This window comes from Marmota monax, unplaced genomic scaffold, assembly GCF_021218885.2.
Source record: "Marmota monax isolate L192 unplaced genomic scaffold, Marmota_monax_Labrador192_F-V1.1 WCK01_AAM20220418_F8-fsc01625, whole genome shotgun sequence".
NCBI classification, from domain to species: domain Eukaryota; kingdom Metazoa; phylum Chordata; class Mammalia; order Rodentia; family Sciuridae; genus Marmota; species Marmota monax.
In genome coordinates, this window is record NW_026694775.1 from 21,054 (window position 1) to 28,708 (window position 7,655).

Here is a 7,655-nt window from a genome sequence, read left to right on the forward strand (position 1 = left end):
GCTGGACTGACCCCATTCTACTTTAAGGATTCTGGGTGTAGCCTTTCTCTGATTTCTTTCAAGTTCCCCAAGTGTCCCTAACATGTAATCAAGGTTACATCTACCTAAACAGTTTAAATGGGGAGACTCCAATCTAGTATGGCATTTAATGTAACATTTTTATAATTGTGTTTTGGAATAATAATGTTCCAATCCTAATAAATGTGCAATAGGCTGGAACACGTGAAGTGTGAATTCTCATGTAGGAGGTAAGGACAAATGTCTTTTTAAAAGAGACAGGAAATAGAAAATCACTGTGGTAAGGCATGGACCACCTAAGGTGGAGCTCAACCACTGGCAAGGCCAGGGGAAGAACTGGATCCAGGGACCCAACACTTACCCAGCAGTGAGGCCACCACCATAGGAGATAGACACAAACCAGGGTCAGTAAGGAAGAGATGGCAAAAACTCATCCTATCCAATGATTGGCGCTGAGGAATAGGAAAAATGACAAAGGCTGAAATTGGCCTTGAGATAACATCTCCCCAGCACAATAGAGGAGTGCAAAAGGATGAAGGTTTGTCTATTATAAAAGAGTACAGACTGTCCCAAGAAGGATGGCTTGCTGAACCTAAGGATCTACTTCCTTCCTTCAACTTCAGTAAAACATCATCAAAGTTAAAAAAGGGCCAGGGTTGTGTCTCAGTGGTATAGCGCTTGCCTAGCTCATGTGAGGCATTGGGTTCCATCTGCACCACCACATCAAGATGAACAAATAAAATAACAGTATTGTGTCCATCTACAACTAATAAAAAAGGTAAACAAATTCTGGTCTCTCCATATGATGGAATATACTTCAGCAGTAACAAGTCAAGGGCACAAAAGGATCCTATGCTGAGTTAAGGAAGCCAGACACAAGCAGGAGATTGTGTGTGATTCTGTGTATACAGAACTCTATAATAGGTAAATGAATATATAGGAATCTAAAGCAGGTCTAAGTCTGCATGGAGCCAGGGAACAAAGAGGTGACTAACGGAAAACTTGTGGGTTGTGGTGTATGTTTTTACCACGATTGAGGTGGTTGCTATCCCTATCCCCTGAGTTTCACATTAGGCACCAAGGATCAGAAGAAGTTGGGTGAATTATCTAAAGTGATGCAGCGTATTTCTCAGAAGGTACTCATGCCTGATTATCAACTCTTATGCAGTATGTTGCTTGATAGGAATAGTGCTGCTCCCCAAACACCTGAAAAAACCCTGACATGGCCATGAACAAGCTTTGATACAAATAATGCATAGACATGAAAGCATAACTAGTCTGCATTATAGCCATGACTTCATACACACAGTTGACAATCCACACATTCCTTTTGCTCACTTGAGGTTCACGTTCACACACAAATACCAAAAGGCTAATTTATAAATGTTTTCTTGTGAGGAATCATACCATCTCGTACGGTGACATAATCCGACATTTGTCTCTGCACTTATCATGTGGCTTGATGAACATTCCTTCCTGCTTCTTGGAGTCTACTACTTACACCTGAGAGCTTCATTGAATTACAATACTTTTTTTGCCCAAAGATTGGAAATCGGAAAGTAAGACCTCACCGAGTCCTTCCACATACCTGTTTCAGATTCCAAGCATTTCATTTTCATGCCTGTTAGCACAAAATGACCAGGACAGTTGCCAACTTCACAGATCAGCACAGCCTTTATTGAAAGGTGGAGTCATGCCTCTGGTGGATCCACTTTCCAGATGGAAAATGAGCCATTGGCCAAAGCGGGAGTCTGTGATTATGTAGGTTGCACTCAGAGGTAATTTAATTATTGACAGAGCATTTCAGTTTGTGCACTCAGGAAATGAGTTTTATGAGAATTTGATATTTGTTTTCACTGGGAAATACTTTTACTTGGAGAAGAGTAGAGGGTCTGGGTTCAGTGTTCAGTATTTCTTTCCTTCCAGGGTCCCATTGAACTGTTACTGGGAAAGGATTTATTTGGGGAAGGATCAATGCTATGGCTTCCTCCCAGAGACTGCCATTCTAGGCTTGATGGACCTTTCCTTCCCAGGGATTGTCTTGACACTGGATGTTTGCTTTCTTTCTAGGGATTACCTGCCAATGGGAAAGAATGATTTGGGAAAGGATCAATGTTATCAATGTGTTGCCTTCCTCACTCCTTCTTCCCAGGCCACATTATTTTTGGAGTTTGTCATTTTCTGTGTTTTAAATGCCCTTAATTGATATGTCAGAATCTTTCCGACAGGGGCCAATGTAGTCTAGAACTCTCAGTTTGTAAAGTAGATTAATGGCCAACATGGCAACCTGCACCATTCCCTATCTGCTTTCCATCTCATTGCCAGGAGGATTAAATACAAATGCAGGGAGCACATATGCATCTCCCACTTAACACCAGAAGTACTAGACCTGGTAATAGCCGACTGAATTAGAGTGCTTATTAGATTACAGTCATTTCTCCGGGTATTCTCCTTTTGTTTCCATACATTAACTCATTCCATTTTTAGAATAACCCCATGAGGATGATGACAAAAAAAATCCTCAAACCAAACCAAACCAAACAACAACAACAACAAAACAATAACAACCTTGAGAGGTAGAGAGGTATTAAATCCAAAGTTACCTGCCCAAGACCGTAGAATTCAGCACCAGGGTTCAAATCCTGATCCATGGGACCTCAGACCCTAAGCCTGTAACCAATAATGTCTTATTCTGTATTGAGACTGAAATGAATGCTGGCATATATAGAGCACTCTGAGTCCTGAGGCCAGAGATGGGTTGGTGGCTGGAATCTATGTCTGAGGCCCTCAGACTTCTGTCTACAAGACCCATCAATGAATGTTGTTTCCTTGCAGTGACTCTCCTTTCTCAGACTGTGTGGGAACTCCTTTCTCTGGGGTTCAGCCTCAAGTCACAGAGCCAGACACGATATGCATGGAAACAGAGGAAGGTTTTCAGAGGGTGCATATCTCCAGGAGGAATTTGCTTCCTCAGAGCCTGTTTCATTGTGTGTTCCATAATCTTGCCAACTCACCCTCATCTTCCTGACACATATCTTCATCCCTTGGCCTTTTCACACCCTATGTCAGGTATTTATATCCCTTCTTCCCTAACTATTCTTGAGTCCAAGGGCAGTTGTTCTCTACCCCTCAACAATACCTGACACTCTGAGGACCCATCATCCTTCCATGCCAAAGAACCTGAAAAGTGGGGTATATATAGGCAGATAATACTTTACATGATAAATTGAAAAACCGAAATATCTAGGTCAAAGGATAAAAAATGTCTACTGGATGGCAAAGCTTATTGTAGAAAATTAGAGTCACACAAGAGGAGAAGGAATGTGTAGGAATGTGAGTTTCATATAAAAATCTTAGGGAAACATCTCTTATGCTTAAAAATATCCACATGCTTCTCCTAGGAAACTGTAGAGCAGAGTCCCAAATCCTGGACCTACTGTGAAGCCCATGCTGTTCTCCACTGCGTCCTATGTCCTCCTTCATTGGGGATGTGCTCTAACCCTGGCCAAGTCATGGACTGTTGCCCCACTGTATTTGAAAGAATTCTTTCTATTTTAATTAGAAGCCATCCAGTCAAGTATTAAAACACCAATATCAAAGATAAAAGCACTGACAAGAACAGTGGGAAAAAGGAACAAATTTTGGCCATATATAATACATAACACGTGGAAAGAAAATACGAGTGAGTTCCAGCTCTGCATGACAGTGCAGATACCACCATGATTTGGAACACAGGTATCCATAACCTGTGTATAGAAGGACATCATATGATCATGTGGGCCCGTGGGCCCACATGCCCACACACTCACACCCGTACCATGACACACACATGTGCATTCCTTCCTCTGTAACAAGGGAAGTCTTTCGAGTCAGTCTAAAAAATGAGTGACTACAGACATGCCTACAACTCCAGGATATTCTTCTTGCATACACCAGTGTCCAGAATGCTGTGTGCTGAACTCAGTAGGTAAGCCTTTCTTCCTTTCTGTCAGCACTGTTAGCCAAAGCCGCCATCTCTGATGTCAAATCTACAGTTTTAGCATAGTCTACAGGGAGCTATATAGTTTTAGTTCTAAGTTTTATGTGTACATTACTGAAACATGCCAGTTTTGCAAAAGAAAGATTCCATGCATGGCCTGTTTCCAAACAGGTTATGAAACAGTTGTCAAGCCCACTTTGGTATACACCAGTAGATGTGGGTAGAAGTGGTAGAGAGGCCTGTGTTCTTAAAAAGTGGTTTGTTGATGATCCCAAATCTACATGACACACCTGGGTAAAATAAATACTAGTTGGGTCCTACTGTATGCCAGACACTCCCAGCCAAAAGTGACTCCTAATTTGCAAACCCCAAGGCCAAATAGATTCCTCCCATCTGGTCCAAGACCACTGTCTCCAACTGGCCAAGAAACTTGGTTCCCACCCCAACAGGAGCAACCAGCATAACACCTAATCCCTGGGCAGCTCCTAGAATTTTTTCCTTGAGACTTGGAAATTCACCATTAAGGGAGAAACAGTGCAGCTGTTGAGGAGCTGTCAGGCTGTGGAAGCACACCAATAGGTCCTGAGGACCTCTTGTTGGGCTCAGAAATCCTGGGAAATGTTCCCTATGTTTGTGAGCTTAATATTCATGATCCAAAAGGGACTGTGTATACAATTCTCATGGGATGTCTGTGAGGAGGTCAAGGAAACACAATGAGTCTGCCCAACACTGAGAAAATGTTGGTTGGCACTGGGCAAGTGCTATTTTCCTTCTTGCACCAGTTTTCCTTACCACAGCAGGATGAAATTCCTGTGTTCCTGGGGGTGGGGGTGGGGGTGATGTGGGAGGGCATGGGGTATTGGCAGGGAGGAGGAAGTATGGGGAAGATTCAGGCAGAATTCCAAAATGACACAGGACGTATCATAAGATTATACATGATGTTATAAAGGAGACTCACTAGTGCTTTCTTTGTTGGAGGCTCTGGTATTATGAGGTGGAGCCTGAGGAGGACCCAGTCAGAGAGGCTCTACCTCATTTCTAATACTCTCATATGGCCGGGCCATCAGCCAGTGACTGGGCTGAGATGTGGGAGTTCAGTAAGTGGATGTGAACATATGTGTGTTTTGTCTTCAATATCTCTGACTGTCAGGGCCCATGGTGGCTTTTTATCCCATGCTCACTGTCCACTGTGATTCACAGCACAGAGCCTTGCCTGAGATTGTAGCTCTAGACATGTTCAAGCTCACTTTTATACATTCCCTTCAGTGCTGTTATTGATGAAGTCATGTTCTAAAAGTGACTGAGACTCTGCCTGAACTCTATATCTGGACCACGTTTCCCATTAACCTTCAGTTTAAAATGTAATGCTTACTTTTTGATTATGAACTTTCATGAAAATGAGCGGGACCCCTGGCATTCTCCAAATGCCACCTGTAAGGTTGCTTTTTGTCATTATTTCGAGTATCATCATGGACTTGTGGTTCTTTATCATATTAACGGTCTCCAAACCCCTATTGTAGGATTTGAGCAGAAGAATACCATGATTTGAGATGTGCTTTAAAAAAAAAAATCTCACTCTGCCTGTTGTGTAGGTAACATATGATAATTGAGCAGGCATGAAATAAGAGGTACCAGATGGAATGGGAGGCAGTCTAATTTAGGAGATAGATGGTGACCAATGGAGGGAGTGAGAAGTAACTAGATGCTAGGGGGTGTGTTTGTATGTTATATGTATATATATTTTTTTTAAAAAAAAAATATATATATATATACACACAACACACACATACATACATACACATACATACATACATACATACACACAGGGGCAGGGATTGTGGCTCAGCAGTAGTGCACTTGCCTGGTATGTGTGAGACACTGGGTTCGATTCTCAGTACCGCATATAAATAAATAAATAAAGGTTGATCAACAACTAAAAACAAAAAAAAATTAAAAATAAAATATATATACATGTGGTATGATGTTTTCTTTGCTTTATTTTTGTGTTTTCTTTTTTTCAATATTGGGGATTGAGCCCAGGGCAGCTCTACCATGGGGCAGCATTCACAGCCCTTTTTTAAATTTTGAGACAGGATCTCCCTAAGATGCCGAGGTTGCTCTGGAATTTGTAGTCCTCCTGCCTCATCCTCCCAAGTCACTGGGATTATAGGCATCCAGCACCATACCTGACTCTGGGATATTTTAAACATAAAGCCAAGAGAATTTCTTGATCTGTTTGCTGTCGAGTGGGAGAGAAAAAGAATATTCCATGATACATGCAAACTTCTGCAGCTGGGCAAGTGCAACATCTGTGTCAAATGGTGTACTAACATGGAATTTCACCTCCAGTGCCTTACCCCCAACAGGGAGAGTCTGAAAAGTTGAACAGGACTGTGCTGAGAGTAGGTCACTCAGTGGATTTCACTGTGTGAAAGCAATGATCGCCCCTCCCTCCTGCCCCTAGGAGGTGTTCACCCGAGGCCTGGTCCTCATCAGGATGTCGCAGAGTGCTCAGGAATGGACCAGTTTCTATCCATAACTGTGTCCTGAGGCAATGGGAATCATTAAATCATGAAATGTATAACTCACACACCTAGGGAATCTTCATGGTTAGAGCCTAAGAGCAAGTTGTTTTCTGACGTTCTGGCTACCTTAATCCCCATCTCCACCAAAGCACTAATATTGCCTTCTGCTGGTACATGTTTTCAGTCAACTCTGGCATCAGTAAAATAAGCCCAGTGAGTCTACCTGTGGGAGAGGGAATTGAGAGTATCTTATTTCTGTAGATGCCATCCCTGCCCCCAAACAAAGAAGAAAAGAATGTTTCAAGTCTTTCCACCTGATGAATTCGTTATCTGGGTGGGGAATGTGGGGATTGAAAAGCAATAGCAACTCCTAGGAGAAAATCCAGGGTCAGATACAATCCAAATGATATGAGTGTATTTATACACACACACACACACACACACACACACACACACACACACACACACCTTGAGGCTCAGGCTGCATTGTCCAACACACTCAAAATCAGATCAAAGACAATTAAGGAGAGACAGAGAGGGGTATTACATACATACTATGTACTAATGATGCTAGGTATGTAGGTACCGAGACTCAAAGTACCTGAAACAGCAAAAGCAGCAACAACAAAAACAACACTGATGGACCTGAATGGAGAAATAGCTACATCTACAGCGAGAGTTGGGGCCTTCAGTACTCCATACTCTGGCATTCCTGGGCAGCAAAGCAGGTATGATATACAAGACCTGCGTGATATGATACAGTAACAGGATGTAAGTAATCAACATCGGGAGAGTACCCTTTTGAAATATCTTCATTGGTGCATTGGTGCAAATATCACCCGATGCCAGGATTCAGAATGCCATATTTGGACATGCACATAATTTGATCTGTCTCATTCCCCAGTACCTTCCTTTTCCCTTTCCTCCTCCCTCCCTCTGATCTGCTCGCTCTGCTCTACTGATCTCCTTTCTACCATGATTACAATTTTAATTGGCGAATTGGGATCTTTTTCAAGTGCCTGAACCATCTGCACAGAGAGAGCATCTTCTCTGCTACCGAACACACCTCAACAAATCTACATCAACTGAAGTCATACAGAGGACATTCCCTGCCCATTTGGAATCAAACTGGG